Source organism: Muntiacus reevesi, chromosome 2, assembly GCF_963930625.1.
Source record: "Muntiacus reevesi chromosome 2, mMunRee1.1, whole genome shotgun sequence".
Classification (NCBI taxonomy): Eukaryota; Metazoa; Chordata; class Mammalia; order Artiodactyla; family Cervidae; genus Muntiacus; species Muntiacus reevesi.
This window is the reverse complement of record NC_089250.1, coordinates 222,962,298-222,983,448: the sequence shown is the minus strand read 5'-3', so window position 1 is coordinate 222,983,448 and position 21,151 is coordinate 222,962,298. Positions and strand designations below refer to the sequence as shown.

The window sequence follows — 21,151 nt, the reverse complement described above, 5'->3', positions numbered from 1 at the left end:
AGCATTTATTGAGTGACATCTGAGTGCCAGGCTCTGTCATAAGGACTTTACATTCAGTCTCTCATTTTAGTCTCACAACCACTCTAAGTTACAGCAGCATCTCCCAGGTTTATTTTATTATCTCCCCTGACCCAGAAGTGTTTTTGGATATTGTTGCCTAATTGTCACCACTCTCATGCATTGTCAGTGTCATAGATCTATTGTATATCTGTTTATTTACTGCACGTATATCTGTACTCTACACACGCAAAGTACAATTGTTTGTCTGTCTCCCAAGAACCCGTGTCACCCCTTTGGTGACATAGAGCCCCGCTGAGAATGCACAATCTACACACATCATTTCTATACTGTGGGAAGAAAGACTGAGCCTTGGAGAGACTGACTAACATGCTCAAGACCACACATCCAGAAAAGGCAGACACCTGTTCTCAGGCTGATCAGTCTGCATCTACAGTTCAAGCTGTCAGCATATTCATTTCCCAGAAAAGGGTTAACGAGAGGGAAAAGAGCTGATGCCCCATCCTGACCCCCTCAGACCTTTCACCAACCCCTCCAGGTCATCAGAGGTTCCAGGTGAGGACATCCTGAGAGACAGACCTGCATTTAGGACCAGACACATAGTAGGCCCTCAATATATCCCCGCTCTCTTCCCAACTTGTGGTATCAAGTAACTAGGGTTGCATGACTGGGTCTTGTATATTTTAGACACCGTTTACCAGTCCAGGAATGAGTGCTTTACACTGGGTGCATTTTTCAAGGCTATAAGGATAGTCTAGAGAATTAAAAAAAAGGAAAAAAAGCAATACCTGCCCCAACTCCCAACTGAGGTTTTGACAGAGCAGGACTGGGGTCCAGGCACTGGCATCTCTTTAAGATTTCCCAATGAATCTAATGCAGCTAGGGTCAAGCACTAGGACCTTGGACAATGGCTTGCTTGTCAAGATGCCAGGTTTCCACATTTCCCAGCGATTCCTGGCAGGGAGACAGGGTTGGGGACCTAGCATGCCAGGAACTGTTATTCCCACCATGCCCTGTGAAGGGGAAGTTTTAAGAGTAGGTATCTAAGCCCCTTTCCAATCCTGGCTCATTTGTAGCAGCCCTGAGATCGTGGGCAAATGACTGGTGCCTTGAACCTCAATGTCTTCATCTATAAAGTGGAATTGTTACAGGGAAAAGCCAATTATGGCTCCATTTCTTTTACTTTAACCTTTGCTTCTTGTTGCTTTCATTCACTAAAAGGATACTGTCCATACATAATGGCCTGCCATGGGGAACCCTGACCCTCTGCCTGAATGTTAAACCAAAATGCTTTTGTACAGGATCTTGTCTATCTGTGGATGGCTATAGGAAGGAAGAAATTAGCACATCTCTTCCCCAGGCTTGCCATTCCAGGAGATATATGCAAGATATATGCCTTTTTAGTTTGCTTTCTCAGCCCCCCAACCCCCCATTCTATAGAAGAACCTGGCATCCAGACCCAGACAAGATGGTTTTATTTTGAGATATTAGTCTGTCATCTTCTGTATGCAGGTTTTCTAAATAAAGTCATATTCTTTGCCTGAACACCCTGTCTGTAGACTTACTGGCCTGTCATGTGCTGAGTAGAGTGAGCTTGGACTCAGTAACAGAACAAATAACAGTACCTCTCCTCATAGGTACTACAATTCTTATGATAAGCATTAAATAAGATAATAACACTTAAAGCACTTCAGACAGACCCTGGTGCTCTTACTGAAATGCAATTTTGTGTGCCTGACAATACCATACCTTGGTATTGGCCTTGGTATTGTGAGGCCGAACAGTACCAAAATATCAGTGTGGAACAGAGAAAGGTTTCCTGCAGGGCCCTGCAAGGAGACAGGTGGGTCATGCCTTAAAAACCCCAAACTGCCCAAAAGCTCTCTGCAAAGCCCTTTTATAGGAAAGGTGAGGAACGGGCGTGGGTAGTTGTTGCAAACTTCTTGGTGTCAGATCCTTTGTTCTTGAACCATCAGGTCAGGGTCAGGTGACAACATTCCTCTAAACTCCCACCAAACAAATGCTATTCTCTGTTCTGATAATTCTATTCTCTATTCTCTATTCTCTGACCTGAGGGCCAGGTTCCTCAGCACAACTTTCACCCTCAGAGGTCCAGGCCTGGCTGAGAGGAGGGGGTCCCTGCAGGCACTGGTTACCCTGCTCCAGAGTGTTTGCCCAGCACCCAGTCTGGGTCTTCCTGCCAGCACCCAGGCCTGGCTGAAGAGGCAGATCTCAACTGGCGGTTCCCTCAGGGCCAGGTCCCCAGACCTGCCGAGCCACCATTGCTGAGGGAGCTAGGTGCCCAGGAGCCAACTGGCCTCAGGCTCCTCAGGCTGCCCAGTGGGGGCCAGTCCTGGAAATGGCCATCGCCATTAGGTCACTGAGGCGGGGATGGGGGAGAGTGTCACCACCACCTCAAGGCCTGGACCTGGCCAGTGGGCGACCTTGGTGAGGACTCTGGAGCCCCACAGGAGGACACAGTCCCCAGCTTGTTCCCTGGGTCCCCAACTCACCCACTGCGCCAGGCCAGGTCTGCCTCTTACCTCGCTCTCCATCTGAGGATCACCACTCTGAGAATTGTTGGCTGAATGCCCTACTAATGGTCGCTTGTGCACAGTTACTCAGGAGGAGGAGCCCACTGTGGTGCCGACCAATGGCTGAGCAGGACTACTAACGGTCATTCAGTGACAGTTGCTCGCTGGGGGGAGGGGCCCATTGCTGCACCAACCAATGGCTGAGTGACTGTTTAACCGTCTGTGGTAACCGTTTCCTGGTAAGGGGTTGGGGGTTATCGCAGGCAGCAACGGCCGTGAGAGTGCTAGGGGCTGTGGCCGGTGGCAGTGCTCTATTACAATGCTCCATGAATAAGAATTGCTATCATCAATTTTCTTGTAATTCTGACCATTGATGGAGTTCCCTTTCCTTTTCTACACAGCTTCCTTCTTCTAGCTGGTTTTCTGATTGCCTCCTGGGTCCTTCTGCCTCTGTCCAGTCAGGTACCGGTGCTCTGGCCCATGCAGTTACCATGGAGATGGTCACTACAGATATTTCTGCTGAGGCTAAAGCAATGAGGCAGATGATTCTGATCCAACCTTGCCAATCTTTGGAGCCTCCCACTTTTCTTGGCAAAGCTCTACCTATCTCACTTGAGAGATCATGAAGGGCAGATAACTTCAAAGGAGTGAAATTACAGTGTCTGCTCACAGCAGACTCCACAAAGTTGTCTAACGTATTCTTTTTTCGTAAAGAACGACACTCTGCTGAAAATTTTACATTCGTGATTGCAATGAATCCTCACATTATCTAACTGGGGTGAATACTAGTTTTTCCCTCTGGAAACTGAGACTTAAGAGAGTATGAATGAGGTCAAAGCCAGTTAGTCTAGGTCGTCTGCCTAAGCGAATGTGTTCCTTCCTTCAATCACTCAGCTTCCAGATTCACGATCTAGCCATGCTTTCATACCTGATCTGTTATTCCCTTAATATTTTTCTTTTAATTGACTCACATTTTTATTTATACAATTACTTAAAGATGATCTTTATAGTACATGATCAATGTACCAAACGTATTTTTCTAAAAATATTAAATTTAAGGAGGCAAGTAAAAACATATAGTAGTGCTTGTATGTACTAAAGATGTGTGTTCCATGCTCCAGAAATGCTGGCTTGGGCTAAATTCCTCTCATTTAAACAAATTCATGCTTAGGTCCACCAAACTCAGGTTTGCAATCTAGCAAGGCTCTGATATAATTATATTGGGTTGGCTGAAAAGTTTGCTCATGCTTTTCCTGTAACATTTTATGGAAAATCCTAAATGAATCCAATATGATTATCTGATATAATCTAGGAAAGCTTCTAATATTTGAAATAATATTTATAATAATATAATATATAATGTATATATAATATATTATATGTATTATAATGTCAGGTGAGTGTATTCTCCTTGGTTCTGTCTCGTCTCAACAAAAATTTGAAGCGACGGACCTTAAAGCCCTTGGCGTGTCACAGCTCTCAGACAGACCATGTTATAGCTCTCGGATTTTGGACAGATCAGTGTAACAGCTCTGTGTTACAGCTCAGTTTTATTTAGAAAATAACAGGAAAATATATCCTCGAGACGTGAGGGCATGCCGACCCAAAGATGTGAAGAGAAGAGAGAGAGAGAGAAAGAGAGAGAGGACATGTGCACGCGTGGGATGGAGACCCGCCCCGGCCTTTGGCTCCTCCTTTTATGTTTTGTTCCCCACCTGGGCCCGCCCTATGTAAATTGGGCTAGCCAGGAGTGCTATTTGTTCTACCTGAGGTCCTCACTCCAGTCCATGGACCTTCCTTTGTTCTATTTTCGCAGGCTGCCATTCTGGACTCCTGTTTCCTATTCTCACTACCTAACAATAATAATATAATATATTATATAAAATAATATATTATATATAACATAAGAATATATATAACATAAATAACGAGGTCTTGAGAAAGACATAAACCTCAGAGAAGGCACAATCTAGACCAAACCAACAATCACAGTTTAATACTTAATCAAAAGAAAAACAGGTGATCACACTCTCTGTTTCTTCTTCCTCCTGAAGGAAACAGACCCTACTTCCCCACTGACTGTAATCTCACCTTAAATTTCCTATTAAAGGGTACAATTGATAGCACCAGCCCTGCATCATTGTCTTACATTATGAACCTTGTCAACACAATCAAGATGTCAGTGATTCTCAGAGACTAAGCCAGTGCATGCTTCAGGGTGCAGAGTTCAAAGAACATATTAAGGATGAAATGGAATAGTTTATGTCTGTTTTGTAAAAAATAGATGTTTCTATATAGACAACCTCCTAAACTCAGAATAACACCATGAGGATAACTGAAAGGAAAAATCATAATAAACAATTAAACTTGTGAACAAATATTGAAAACCTCTATCTGAGGGGAAAAAGGAGTATCTGTGCTATTCTGCACCTACAAAGAACTTCCTTACACAGTTTATCACTATGGCATTTAAAATAGCTACTGGGGAAAAAAATTATACCTATAATACACTGTACATGGGGATTTATTGGAATCAATTGTGCAACATCATTCTTTGTGATAATCTGTGAACACCCCAGGAGAAGAAAAGGGGAAGTGAAAACTCCCCACCTGGGGGAAAAATGCAAATTAGATGAATGGCACCACTCAGCGTTTCAATTATGCTTTCAGCATGTTTCCACTCAAAATGTCCTCTGGGCTTAATGCAAATGTCACGAAGAGACAAACTTTAGCTAGGAGACAAAACCGCAACTGAAATGGGAAGTGTGGTACGTGAATTAAGGGGCTTAATCTTTCTGACCCTGATTTTATGTTTTTCTATTTCTTTCTTTTGAACATGGTTCTCAGAGATAGAAAAGGCATAGATTTCTTACCATCTAGAAATGTGTGAGGAAGCAAATTAAGCTGTATTATGATCCCAGGAAAATATAAAAATGTAGATAGATTTAAATTTATCTGCGAAATATAGAGCAGTCCTACTCATGTAGATAGGTACAGACTAAATATGGAATTTGTGCTATTCTTATAAGTGTTCTGGGGTGAGTCTGTGATCCATGCACTCACATCTGACATGGGTAAATGGTCCTAAATACATTATTCACATTTTGTGGAGACTTGCAAACTGGTCTACACCTAAGTTTCAGGCCTCTCAGAGTTGGTGGCCAGACTCTGCTTGTACACATGTGTGAGGATATGTGATGACCAGTAGTAGTGTGGGGTCAGTCATCTTGGGAGCTCTGTTCCTCCCAGAGTCAGACATGCCTGGATCTACTTCTAGCAGCCTATGCTTGGACACAGAAGAGCATGGCTTTATTTCAGCAGTATGCAGGTTTAAAAAAAAAAAGTAGATTGTACATTGCTTACTCTCTCTTAAGACTGTACCATCTATCCACATACTCATAGCTCAATTAGTCAAACAATTCAATTGTTCCATTTTGCATGAAGGACCTGCATATTGGTTGATCTGCAGAATCTTTGCTAGGGCATGGAAAGTCATGCCTTTCTAACAACTGAAATAGCACTTAGTTCAGAAACATCAGATGGACTCTCCCCAGGATACAGCACATCATTTAATTGCTTTTCGCATCTTCAGTATCCCACTGGGGTCCAAATTCCTTTGAAAGAACTCAAAGGACTTTAGTCCAGAAGATCTATGGATTCTCAAGTGAGAGAAACAGAAAACAATTCCTTTGGTTTCTCAGAACACCCTCATTACCCAAAGCTTCTAGTCAATCAAGGTTTCATTAACATATGTTCAGTGCCACCCACACTGGGACAGATCCTTGACTCATAATACATCCTCCAGCCTTCATTCTGTCTACCCTCTTGACTCCTGAATGCATGGAACCATATCCTGTGTTCCATGTTTGGCCTGGAGTCAGCACTGACATCCACAGAGCTTCTGTAAGGTTCTGGGCATGTTCCTAACCATGACTGATTATCCTAGCAGTGGATTTCACTTCCAGAGGCTTTGTAGATTTGATAGGTGCAGAATGCACATAAACTGGTCGTATACATCTCATGTGTCAATCCCAGGTTTGATATAATAGAGTTTCTATTCTATCATGTCAGCCAAAGACATCATAATGAATGATTCCATCAAGTGATATTCAGCAAAAACCCATTTTTTGCCATGTAAACCCTTAAGGGGTTTACAGAGCCCACATCTGCTTTCAGGGGATTTCCTGTGCCAACCATTAAAAATTGAACTGCTAGCTCTAGATAGTCTTTTCTGCCAGGGTCTTACATTTTCCTCTTGATGCTGATTTTTTTTAAAAACACAGCAAGTTGTTTTCTGGGGGGAAAAAGTGTTATGCATTTTCAATTCTTTGGTGGTTATAATCACTATGAATTTGTATATCAGAATGGAATTTATATGGCACAGTGACTAACACAGTACATACTCAATCCGTTTGTTGAATGAATGAATAACAGAACTGCCATTTGGCAGCAAAGCAATTTTAAATTCCTCAAACAAAAACTGAGGATGGCTCAAATTCACCTGAAGATTTGAGTAAGTCAATGGAAAGCCACCCACTCAGTGAAATAGAAATCACTGATTCAGCAACTTTGTGAATCACCAAGTCTCAGATCACTGATTCCCTCTGTTTTCATATTACTAGTCCATGGTTCTTACTTAGTCCTTAGTTTTTTATTTACCTAGCAATTATGTGCATACATGTCTCCCTTTCTGAGTGTCTATAGGGTAAGTTAATGAGAAAAGAGATTTGCTCCACTATAACTTGTATTTGGTCTTGCTGTTGGAGCTGTCTGGAGACATGAGGCAGAATGTCTTGACTAGGCCTATATTGAGATTCAGATCCTGATTGTGTGATGCTCTGGCAGTCCTGTGATTTCCCAAGCACCCCCATATTCCATGAGACGGCATACATGTGGAGGAAGGAACCTTTAAGAAGGGGGACCACATACATTGCTCTGGGGTCTTCTAGAACTAAGCAGAATAAAAGCCAAGGAAGGAAAGTGGTTTGGGATCCTACAATTGTGCAGGTGGGCGCTATACATCGCTGCAGTGCAAATATTAATATTTGCATGATCTTTTTTATTGTCCAAATACTAGAAAAGCCTGAAGAAATTCAGGGTACCATTTGGAAGGTCCAGTTATTTCTGAGTGAAATAATCTGCTGATCATTGGATACTTTCAAGTAGCACTTAAATGAATATTGAGCAGGAATGTTTTGGAAGAGATTCTAGCATCGGATGCTGTCTCTTACGCTGGGAAAGTCTATTATTCTAAATCACTATATATCCATCCATTAACCCATTAAAAGTATCATTTGATCACTTATAGTATGAAAGACAGTAGGTAGAAAGGGATAAATGCCAACATTAAGACAAATAAGGTGGATTATCTGTCTTCCAGATATTCAGAGTCCAGAAGGTTGGACCACAGTATCATTTGGAGGGCTGCCCTTTTGAAGGACAGGTGTCCCATTTCTTCATTGTGTCAAAAGGCCAAATACCACCACAGGGTAGATCTTAGAAGCAAGCAGATCATCTCTTCATATAATACATTATTTTTTACAGTAAGAAAAAGTCAGCCAATGAACAAGTTTATAATTACCAGAAACACCCAAGATAAGGGGTTATCAATAAGTATATCTCATCTTACTGAAGAGCTGTACTCTCTTTGCTTAGAAAGCAAATTTCTGTATATTTTTTCTATATTTTATTATAAATTGGATGTGTTTTTCTAGACAATGTTTTGGCCTTAAGTCCCAACAAAATTAAAGAATACAGCTACACATTAGGAGCATTTGAAGGGATGAATTATAACTTTTAAAGGTAAATATTATCCTAATCAATAAACTAGTAAAAGTATGCAAATCTTGTGAGCCAATTTTTTAATTGGCTATGAAAGTCTGAAGATCTAATTATAATGATGGCTACCATCAAGTTAGCAGAACTAACTAAGCATCGTAGACCTAAAGGTCCTTCAGTTTTGACTCACTCTCTTCTGAAGAACTGAAGCAGGATGATCAGCTATTTTCTTTCTGGGTTCCCAAAGAAGCTCTTCGGTTTTAGAAGGGATGAGGGGATGATTTGGAGATGAAGGCAGGTGGGAAAGTAGCAGTGGTAACCTGACCTTAGAAATAAATTAAAATGTCTAAGATGAATAAACAGACAAAATAAGAGTCTTCAGGGAATGTGTATTGAATCAGCTTCTGATTTAAAATCCTGAACTAGATTTCAAAATGCTATCATGAAGAGACAAGATAGTCTATAAAGAGTCCCTAGTCTGTAATCTGAAATAGCACTCAGTAAACACTGATCTATAAGTGTTCAAACCTGGAAGAAGGACCCCCCTGGTGGCTCAGTGGTAGAGAAACTGCCTGACAATGCAGGAAATGGGTTTGATCCCTGACCTGGGAAGATTCCACATGCTGCGGAGCAACCAACTGTGCGCCACCACTCCTGCCGCCATGCTCTAGAGCCCAGGAGCCACAACTATTGCGCCCGTGTGCTGCAGCTACTGAAGCCTGCACACCCTAGAGTTCACGCTCTGCAATAAGAGAAGCCACCGCAATGAGAAGACTTCACCCTGCAGTTAGAAAGTAACCCCTGCTTGCCTCGACTAGAGAAAAGCCTGTGCGGCAACCAAGAACCAGAACAGCCAAAAATGAATAAGTATATATAAATAATATAAACAAACAAACAAACAACCTGGAAGAGGAAGCAGGGAGGTTCTAAGAGAGGAGAAACTAACCACAAAGCCTTTAACAGAGTACCGGGAACATAATAGTCAATCAGTGGCGCTCCCCACCCCAATCATGTGATATTTCAACTGTTTTACAGGAGGGGAAATGCAGGCCACTTGGAGAGGTCGGGTTGCCTATGGCACAAAGGTTAGTGATAGAGTTCAAACTGAGTTCAAACCTAGTTCCACCACACTCCAGGCTTTTCACTGCACCGCTCTGCGTCCTTTGACTACTTACTATATTTGAAAAAGTCTCCAAAAGCTAGTAATTAAAGAGAGGAATTTTTCACATAAAATATAACAAATCAATCTTTATTGGGTTAGCCTTCCAATCCACTTGATGCACAAAAATGGACAAACTGACTGGGTATCAAGAATTCATAAAATGTCAGACTTTCGTTTATGACCTAGTTGAGAATGCCACGTGAATGTCATCATTCCCTCTAGTTCACACTAGTTCAGTGAACATAAATGGCTGTGGTATCAAGGGTTAAAGAGTTTTGATTCACTATCAGTGTGCATTGAGAATCACCAATGCATTTCCCTAGATCTTCAAGACATTCTACAAACCCATAATGCTGAATTTTCATGGTTGATGTCTACCTTCTCTAATAGTAACCATTTACAGCTAGATACTTGATAAATATTTCTTTCAGCTCTCTAACAGTTCCATGTAGGTAGTGTTTTATGGATGAGGAAACTAAGACTCAGAGAGATTAAGAAAACTTCTGTGGGCCACACAGCATTAAGTAGCAAAGCTGGAGCTCTGCTCTTTATATCTGCTCTAGAGTCCTGTCTCAGGTCTTGAGGGAAGAGGCAGGATGATTCCAGGATGGTGAAATTCAAAGTAAATGTTAGAAGTCTATTCTGTAGTTTAGGAGCCCATGGATTAACAGGAAGTTGATCTGCCTAAAGGTGAAAGAGGTATCAATGATAGAGGTGAGTAGAATGTTGAAACCAATAATTAAATCCATCAGGAGGAAAACTCATATAGCAGAAACCAGAAGACCCTATAGATCAAAGCTCAGGGAATACTTGAACTCTGAAAAAGGTTTAGGAAAACACATGAAGGGGACCCAGCCAGAACTTTAGGCAGCCCCAAAACATCTAAAAGTATTCAAGTGCTTTTATTAGCATGATTTCTTTAAAGGATGAAAGAAAATATATGTGGAGTTTGCTACCATTGATCTGTCTATAACTTTTATCAAAGAACTTTAGAGATTTGGACTTTCTGCAGACCAATGCTCTGCTATTCTACTACAGATTCATCACAATTCCCCAGACTACAGGAGATAAGACAACATGGGGGAGGGGAAAATAGCATGGAAGTTTGATCCATGATCTTCAGAATGGCTTGGTTTTCGCTAAGACTCATAGATGGTCTACAGCCAGTGTGTGGATGGGCCTCCTGTGTATGCAAAGTCCTGAGGCATGAGGACCCCACGCTGCACGCCCTGTGCACACCTAGAGTGTCTCCATGCAGAGATGTCCCCATGCTACCTGCAGAGTAGTGTCTGGGGCTCAAGTGTTTGTTGCCCGAGGCAAGAGTGAGTACCCTTCCCAAAGGGTCTGCCTGAGGTACTGACAGGTTGGTGACTTAATAACCAGAAGGGATGCCAATCAAACTGTAACACAGTGCCAAACACTGACTTTTGCCCCTTCCCAATTTTCTCCTGACCTAGGCTTTGCTGACCTAACCTGGGAGCTTCCTACAGCTTCATCTCCATCTCTCTGGCTATGCTCTGCACCAACCCTGGTAAAAGTTGGCAGTCAGAAATATTAGTGGACTCTCTGTGGTTGTAACCAATTAATTCACTCACCTCCTCCCTAATTGCAGTGGGTGAGATGCTCACCAGCTGTGATTACAAATTGGTTCTGTCTAGTTGACAAGACCTTATCAGGAAATTAAAATAAAGTGATCTGGCTTACAATATATGAAGCACAATTAATTATTGCATACATATATGGGTTTCTGATGTAAGCAAGGAAATGGTCAGCCCTCTAGGTCATGCCTATTCATCCTCCAGTTGCCAAGAGATTTTTACTGCATCCCTGATGCCATATGGCATCGTCTCTAGCTTTAGCCTCATGGGAATGCAGGAAGCGGCCTGCCAAGAGTATCTCATCACTTGTTAAAGGTACCCCGTTTTCCTGTGATTTCTTTTCTTGACAACAATGGCCCACATTCATTTCCTTAAGAAGTGAAAGCTAGCACAGCTGAAGGTTTTCCACCCTACCTGAATTATCAGGGGAAGTGCATGAACCAAATGTAAATCACTGCTTTCCATCAAAAGTGGCAACTTTTGCAATTGAAGGATTCTTATAGGGGATCTCAAGTACATTACTGTGATTACAGAAGTCCCCGTGTGTCTGGAAGTGTTCTTTTTGCACCTACCCACGGCAAGTCTCAGGTTCTGAGATGTATTGCTCATGCTTTTTCTTTATGTATATGTGCTGCAAGCTGAAGCATCTGGTCCCACACAACTGTGATATTTACGATAATGAATCACAGATGTTTAAAAGGATGTAATCTGAAAACACTTAAATGCTAAGATGCTGGAAACTTACTGCAAACACTACGAGGAAAGGACCTTTGAATTATGTTGGTTTTCTGATACGATCACTTACGAATAGGACTTGACATATCCTGGGAAAATACCAGACAGAAAGGAATGACTTCTTTCCACTTTGAAGAAGTGTTCAGAATAAGCAAGGAACTCCAGGGGTGTAGATTTGGTTATTCTATAGATTACTGAACTGCAGCCTCTTAGAGAATCAAGGTTGAACTTACTGTGCACACATAGTATTTTAATGGCCATTTCCAAATACTAGACAACATTTTTAATTTCACTGGAGTGAAAAGGGAAATGCACCCATTTACCCTCCTTTCCATCCCTTATGTCCCATCAGCCACACAAACTGATGTATATTCTACCAGATTAACAAGCTATACACACACAGACATGCTACAGTAGTTCCGCTCATACATCTATTACAAACTTTTTATGTCAGCCCATATAGAAGTACTTCATTCTTTTTCATGACTAGATAATACCACTTAGTATGAATACGCTATCATTAAAGCAGTCTCCTGTTGCTGGACATGGATATTTTCTGTTTCATAATTACTAACCGGTTGGTAATAAACACCTTTAGGCCTGACTTTTTGTGTATATGTGCAAGCATTTTTTTCCTACAGTTGAGACCCATCTTAGAAACTGCTGATTCAAATGAAATGCCCATTTAAAATTTAGTTAGACTTTGACAAATCATCCACCAGAAAGATTTTATGGCCTTGGACTCTAATCCAACATGTAATAGAGTTCTCTTTCCTCACACTAACAGTAGATAATATGATATTTTTTTGCCAATTTGAGAGTTGCAAAAAAGTATAGTGTTAATTTGCATTTTTCTGATGAATAGTGATGTTAGGCTTGGTCACATACTACTGGCCATTTTAATTTCCTCTCCTGCAAATCTCACGGTGTGCAGCAATACTTAGGAATTTAAATTGTTATCTCTTGTTTCTTTGTTTTTCTCTCTACTAGACAGTGAGCTTCTTGAGGCAACTATGTCTTGCTTGCCATTCTACCTTCACTGCTCCGCAGAGCCTAGGCACATGTGTTTTGTGGAATGAACACACATTTGCAAGGTTGCGGCTGATGTTTCTTCCTCCTACTACACAGCTGCCTACCAGAGTCTCACGTTCAAAGAGAAAACTCAGTTCAGTCCCCTTCTTCCCGGTTTCCTCTTATATCGCTCCCCCACCCCCAACCAGAATAAAACCTTCACATTGTCAAGGGCTTTATTAACCTAGTAACTTTTGTGTCTCTAGTATGTACTAGCACAGAACCTGAAAAATGGTAGGCACTCAGTCAATTTTTTCCAAATGAATCAGTCTTCGATGTCAGATGGTTCCTATATCAGATGCCACACTGGCACCCAACTTTGAAAAGTGGATTGGAGCTTTCGATGTTATTTCTGCTCTCCTGTTCCTCTCCTCTGCTGATGGATAGAGGGAGCCTCGGGGCTCGCTCTTAGTGAAACCCTTAATCCCACTTTGTGACCCAGGGTTTGGGGTGTGTATAGAACCTGTGAAAGGGAAATGCTATGATGACCCCAGCAGATGGGCCTCATTGCCTTGGTTTGTTTGTTTGTTTTGGGGAGGGGGGGCAGCTGTATAGAGAAAGGCGCATTGCAGACTTTCTAGAGCATGCCCAATAGAGATGTTGAATCCATGAGATGAATTCATACTGATATACTGACATACTGAATACTGAATGAATTCATACTGATATATGACATAAACCTCTAAAATCGACTGAGAGAAACAAAGAGCTTATAGGTCATCTTACGGCTACATGTCCCTCTAAACCAGGAATCAGAAACCTATGGCCGGAAGGCCAATTCCAGCCAACTCCTTCTTTTATAAATAAAGTTTTATTGGAACACAACCCTACTATTTGCTTACATATTGTCCATGTCTGCTTTTGTTCTACAACTGCAGGATTGAATAGTTGCAACAGAGATTGTCTGACTCACAAGCCTAAAATGTTTACTCTCTGGATCTTTGCTGAAAAAGTTTGCTGACCCCTGCTGTAGGCCAAGGTCGCATTTTTCTCCCCCATTTTTCAAGAGGTCTACTCTAAGCCACCTGAGTGCTAAGGCAAGTAAACCTTCCGCAATGGATTTTGTGCTCTCAGTTGCATGATTAGCCATAACGACAATCAGCAGAGTGAGGAAAATGACTCACACTCAACTAAATGTTATCTCAATGCCTGTGTGTTACTTTTAATTTTCAAAAATAAAGATCTGCTGGGAGATAATTTCTATCCAAAATAGAATCCTGAGGGGTTTAACTTTTTAAATAAACTTTTAAAATCCATTATTTGCAGTCATTAAATATGTAGACAAGCACTCATAGAGAAGATGAATATACCCAGAAGAGCAGAAGGGAATTGTGTATATCTATATTTTTTGTCTCTAAAGCAATAATTTAATTTAGAGCCAAGAAATTAGCTGAGAATCACGCTTTTGCTCAAACTCACACACAAAACTGTTTGTCTTCAAGGTCTGTTTCACACACATAAAGTGATCTGTCATTTTCCCATGTGATTTGTCATTAATTTTTGTTTCTTTCCTTGTAGATAGTCATTATCCCCAAAATGACTAAGATGTCTGATTTTCTTCACTCTGTAAGTGAAGCCATCTGAAGATTTAGCTTCCTGGAAAATGAAATGGGAATTATCCAGCCCAAAGGTGGTAAGGAAACAGTGATTTTATTTTCTCTGATGAGTGCTTGGTTCATTAGCAAGAAGCAAATCACTATTTGTTTGAGTAGAGAGTCAAAAGAAAGAAATCAAAAATCCCTCAAATTGCTTTAACATCTCCACAAAGTTAGTAGCTCTATTGAAGTGATGGAAGGGATAGTTACTGTGTATTTTAAGTAGTTAAATACCCTGCGAACTCAGAAAAGTACCACATTTGAGCTACATTGCATATTCTATAATTTTATAAGTTTGAATTGGATGCCTTTTAAGCCTGGGTATCATAGATATGAATTTTTGTTCATTTAAAGGGTACTGAGTAAGGAAGATAGAGTTCTAGGCTAGGGAGTGGGTATAAAAGTGAAATCTGGTGATAATTAACAAGTGTGCAGGAGGAATGAAGGGAAAATGAGGTAGAGTTGTTGCTCGCTCTTTCACCAGTAACAACTTTGAATACATTCCTAATAGCCGTAATGAATAAAACAGCTGCTGAGCTCAACCCAAAGCCCTCTGAGGAAGATGGGCAAGGGCAAGACCCTGGGGTCTATTGAGCCTCCCATTGGGTTAGGGTGAGGAAAACACAGTGGTTGCTAAAGAGCTCTGCCTAAATAAATAAAGGTTAGTTGGGAGAAAACAGGAAATCAAGTGAGAAAATATGAGGAGCAGAATTGTGGGGGTGGGAAGGAAGCAGAAAGCTGGAGATGTGGTAGAAGATCATGGATGACTTCCCTGATCCTCAATTCATCGGTAAAATTCAGCCTCTTCATAAATGATGTGTATGGTGTGGGCTTCTTGTGCACACTGTTTCAGGGCCATGTTTTATTGTTTGCTTGGTCTGGTCAAGAATGAGGCAGCCTCTAAAGCACAGACCCAGAGGCAAAACAGGCTCTGAAGACACAAGCCTCCAGGAAACGGTGTAAGTTAGGGAGGCGGGTTTGGATTTTCACACTGTATTGAAGTTAGGAACTCAATTCCCATTTAACTAACCCTCCAGAGGTTAGAGTGGGTCTGTGAACACTGCATTTACATCTAATATTTATTCAACTCTTTCTGTGAGTCAGGCAGTGAGTTAGGACTTTGCATGCATTATCTCAATATCTTATTAATTTTTCACAACTGTGTGTCATATTAGTATTATCTCCCCACTTTACAAATAAGGAAACTGAGTCCAAGTGGAAGCTGGTGACAGGCAAATCCGTGAAGCTGTGCCTGTGTAACAGGTGTAGAAGCACTTGAGCTCCAAACCAATCTGCCCAACTGCAAAGCTCACACCTCTTCCTACTTGCCTCTGCAGTCTCTCACCTGCTCAGGAAACTAGTCTCAAGGATTCTATGGATCCCATATGCAAAAAACAGAAGAAAGTTCAGACCCTGTCTTTAATGATAATGAGATAGTCAGTGAGTCAGTCAGCCATTTAAAATTAGGTGACAGTGCTGCATAACTGGGAATACAGGAGAAGTGGGAATTAAGTTCTCTGGGAAGGAGGAAAGAACAAGAGGTCTTGTTTGAGCCTGAGACATTAGAAGGCTTCATGGAAAAATGGCTTTGAGCTTCACCTTGAAGGATGAACCGAACCAAATAGTTGTTTCTCACAAGTGACTGCAAGCAGGCACCACTACTGGTGACCGACATCAAAAATGGACTGATAGATTTCACCAAAGGATGTGTCTAGTCTCAAATGCACAAATTATCTTTAATTCCTTTAAACAAAAAAAGAAAAGAAAAGCAACTCTTTGATTCTGTAGGGGTGTGGGCAGCTATCTAGAGCCTTCAGCAGCCATGTTTGTAACAGATCCATCCACATGATGATGTTTTTGAAAATATTCTGAGCAACTACAAAGCACAGCGCAAATTTCAAAGTGAAAAGGCAGGTTGGGGGGAGGCAGCAGAAATGGAATGTGTGTGAGGGGGCAGTTCCTCTTGATTAAATTTTCAAAAGGAGATAATAAATTAGGAGAAAATGTGAGAACAAAGACATCCTATGGTTTCTACTCTTGAATTAAAATAAGCAAAGAAGCCAACAAACCAAACTCTAAATTTCCACTTCTGAGAGTTAGTTATATATCTCTGTAGTTCAGTTCTTGCAGAGTCAATTCAGGCAGAAGGGGGAGTTTTCTGACAAGAATAGTATTACCTCCCCTCTTCAATTTGTTCATTGCAGAAATGATAGGATTGGCATAGACTAGGGATTCTCAGAATATGGTCCCAGGATCAGCAGCATCGGCACCATTGAGGAGCTTGTTAGAAATGCAGTTCCTGGTCTCCATCTAAGACTAAATCAGAGGCTCTGGGGACAGAGCCCAGTGATCTACATGTGAACACGGCCTTCAGAAGAGTCTGGTTGATACTCAAGAGTGACAACCCTCGGCAAAGATCATCTTCCAGATGACTGAACAGCTACATGACTCAGTGATTCGATTAAAAACACATTAGCCAGTATTAAATATGCACTCCTGGATACTTAATTAAAAAATACAAATATCCATTGCATACACAGAGAAAATATTGGCTTGGGAGCTGGAATGCACAGATGTGAAGAGTCCTCCCTCCCCAGCTGTACAAGATTTTGTACAGAATCTCTGACACTCAATATGCTGATCTGTAAAATGGGAATAATGATGTTTATTGTCTAGAATTATCTTGAGAAATGAAAATGTGAAGCATCTGTTACACGGGAAGGCGCCTAAAATACTTGCATGTGTAATTTTATTAAAATAACAGACTTAACTACAGTTGGTACACAGCACTTCTTTTTTAATAAACATCAAAATCTAAGCAAATGAAAAACAGCTCTTATTGATCCACTCTGCCTAAATTGAGAGGGTTGTTTTTCTGCAACACCGTCTCCCAAAGGAGATAGGTCTCTCTCAGAAAATGCAATATAATGGATGCTAATATCAAAGGGCCTAATTAACTGTCATTCAGTGACTCATCGTTCTGAATGAGATAGATATGAAAACCCAAATCTGTGAAGTCGAAAGAAAGGAGGGGGGGTCCTCTTCCTGCCCGGGCAATTGCAGTAGCTCCTACACTGGTCTCCCAGTCCCCTCTCCACCCACTTCCACCCCCAGTGGTCTCAACACAGCAAACAAAGGCCTAGACACAGTTTGATGTTTACGTCACCCTTCGACTCAAAATTTAGGGTCAAAGCGCAGCCCCTACTCTAACATAAATACCCTACATCACGTAGTTCATGCCATGCCTCATGTCTTCCTCTTGCCTTCCGTCACTTCAGCCTCACTGGCCTTTCCGCTCTTTCTCAAGCCCCCAGGCGTGCTCCTGCCCCAGGACCTCTGCATCTGTTATACCCGCCACCTGTGGTGCTCTTCCCCTGCGTACCCACAGCTCCTTTCCTCATTTCCTAACTTCTTTTAGGTGTCTACTCAAATGCCACCTTTGTCACAGGGCTTTCCCGTTTCACATTTCAATACTTCCCGCCTCGACATTTCTTTGCTTGTTTTTCCTTAGCACTTTCCATTATCAAAATCACTCATCATACATTTTCATTACTTATACTGCTTACTGTCTTCTTCTTTCTCAAGAATGCAAACTCAGGGTATCTAAAGAGCTGGTAACAGTGCCTGGCACATGATGGATCAATATATGGTGAATCAATCAATGAATTGATTAATTCCCTTCATTTTCATTCCTTTACTTAGCTATTATCATCTACCAATTACTTAATGATGAATAAAAGTAGCAAAGTAAATAGGCAGGTAACCAAATGGAAAAAAGGACAAACATAAGATGACCTTCTGTTGTCATTTTTTGGCCAGGTATGGATACGGAAAAAAGAAAAAGTTAGATGCATAATTATTTTAAGACATTTCCTCACCAGATTTCTTCTTCTTCTTTTTTTTTTTTTTTTGCTTTTCGGAAAGTTTCTCAGGGCAGGAATACAGTTTAAAGAATCAGAGCTCAGAACTTGGCAAGTCATAGAATCATAGACAAGCTATGCCACACTCTTGAACTGTAGTTTGCTCATCTGTGAAAGGGGTTGCATGTTGGTGCATGAACTCATGGGACTAGAGTGAGTCTAAGATTAAGTAGGAGAGATTTCACAGATCAGTCTCTGTGGTGGCTAGCATAAAGGGTCAGTAAACATTATTGGCTATAACCAGAACCTAAGTCACTCAAATCTGGAGAAAGTGGGACAGGCACAGCATTTTAATGCAAAATCAGATCATTCTGTTTTGACTAACTCTTAGGAACTGTAGTTAATTCTACTCCCACTCACTCAAACATCATACTGGGGTGAAACCAGCTTCTGAAAATAAAATTGCCATCATTTTGAAAAGACCCACTTTTTAAACACCAGTAATGGCTCCTGACTCCCCTCAAACTGTGGAGTTACGCCTCACTTCACTTAGTTTCTTGATTAGACACTATCAGAAGGAAACCGGGGACTACAGAAGTGAATAACCCTCATTCGGTTTTGGTCTGTTAGCAAAGACTGAGCAAATCAAGTGGCAGCGAGTGGTGTCATCAAAGTCTCACCAAGTAGTGAAGAGCTAGGCCAGCCTTCCCTGAGCCTCCCCTCCCTGCATCTTTCCCAGGCCTAGCCTTTGATTTGCTCAGAAAGATAGGCTTTGGCATTTTTCACAAAGGAGCTGCCTTGGGGAAAAGTAAGTCGTGTCAGTCAAAACTGTTTATGAGATGTTTCTGAATTTTGTTTTCTTGTGCATCAGGGAGAAGCCACCTCAGATCGCATTTTTTTCTCTTTCTGTATTAATGGAAAATTATTACTTGGGTCTAACACATACACCTAACATGACAACAAATTCCTTTATGGTAATTAACTATTACATTAAGTCTCTTTTTAATTAAAGATGTGGTTCAGACTTGAAAGTACCCCCACTTAGCATCCAGAAGATAACAGTTACTGTAGAGCGTCATGTTAAATGATACTTGAGTTCAGCACAGTGCATGTAAAATACCAGCCATCTTAAGCTACTGACCCCAAGCACATAAAATGCAATGCTGATCCTGGACTGAGTACATTTCAAAATGATTTTACATTATACTGTGAATTGAAAATTAAGGACTTTTGTTTCATTAAAAAGATCAACAAACAAACAAACACCAAATGCTAGTGAGAGGATGTTCTGAATAAAGTAGTAGAGGTCATGTTTTAATCCAAAATTTTCAGTGTCTGCTATTCATTTTGAACCACTATGGATGAGGCTGACCCTGCAACTTGCTAATTTTGTCAGGCCTTGTAAATGCCCTGGCAGGCATTATTTTAAAGATGTTGAATCCACTGCAAATATTCTAAAGAGAAACAAACCAAATCAAAACAAAGCAAAATCCACAGAAGCCAAGCCCTCCTGTCTGAGATAGAGAACCAATTAAGATGCCCCTGGTGAGAATGTGAGCATAAGCTGTGATGAGAATTCAACATTGCTGCTGAAACAAACTACTCTGTGAGACAGTTCTGTGTATCTGGGTGGAAGAGGAGGTGAACACATAGGTAATTGGAGATCCTCCTCTCTTTGTCCTTCACATGGGAAAGCATTGTTCAGTGCTCTACCTGGAATTCTGACAGGTGAAGGCCTGAGGCTGTTGGTCAGAGTAGCCAGCTCAATTTGTGAGAGACACTGAGCTATGTGGTGGGGAGGGGGTGGGGTGGTTCTCTAGCCTGCAGCTAAGGACTTTAGAACTGCTTTAGTGTGTCTATGTGTAGCAGAATGTAAGGAACTAGAAAGAAATGAGATTTGAAGAGGGAGAAAGAGTGAGAACGGGTTGGGCCCTAGAGTTTACAGGCTTAAGTATAGAACATCTCCCTTCTTCTGACCTAATATTTAAGTAGAGACAGCAAAGCAAATTACTGTGAAGTGAAAGGTGGAGTCTTTCTCTGTCTGACACACTTTGCTTAGTATGATCATCTCTAGGTCCATTCACGTTGCTGCAAATGGCATTATTTCATTCATTTGGCTTTGCCAGAAACTGTGTGTCTTCCTGTAGTAATGGAATCTTAGCAGTATTCTCTGGGTTTTCTTTGGCACATAGCTACTTGACTAGAAACTACACTTCCCACAGCTCTCTGCAGCTGAGTGTGGTCATGTGACTCAGCTCTTGGAAAGGGAGAATAAAGTGAAGTGAGACGACAACTTGTAACCAATGTCCTTTAAAAAAACAAAAAGATGTTTTTCTTCTCCTTTTCCTCCCTGTTGCCCTTTCTGAAGTTTGGATAAGGCTGGAGCATCTTTATTATAGCTATTAGCCAATTCCTTAATTAACGTAGGTGTCCAGGTTTGAACTGATATGAGTGTTGTAAATTCAGAGTTCTTCCCAACACACATCCTTTTCTTCCTTCTTATTGAAGTATAGCTGAATTACAATATTGTGTTAATTTCAAATATGTAACAGCAAAGTGATTTGGTCATACATGCATATGTATATATCTGTTGGGTTGACCAAAGGGTTTGTTTGGGCTTTGCCATGCAATGTTATAGGAAAACCCAAATGAACTTTTTGGCCCATACAATATGGTCTTCTTTTCCAATGCTTTTCCATTATAGGTTGTTAGAAGATATTGAATGCAGTTCCTTGTGTCACACAGTAAGTACGTCCTTATAGTTTATCTATTTTGTATGTGGTAGTGTGCACCTGTCCAT

The 21,151-nt window shown here is 41.1% G+C and overlaps 1 protein-coding gene across 1 annotated transcript in view; it reads right to left on the bottom strand.

The window, feature by feature from the left end:
• Positions 1-21,151, bottom strand: part of CDH13 (cadherin 13) — a 978,634-nt gene that overhangs the window by 618,511 nt on the left and 338,972 nt on the right. The gene's annotated exons all lie outside the window — the stretch shown is intronic.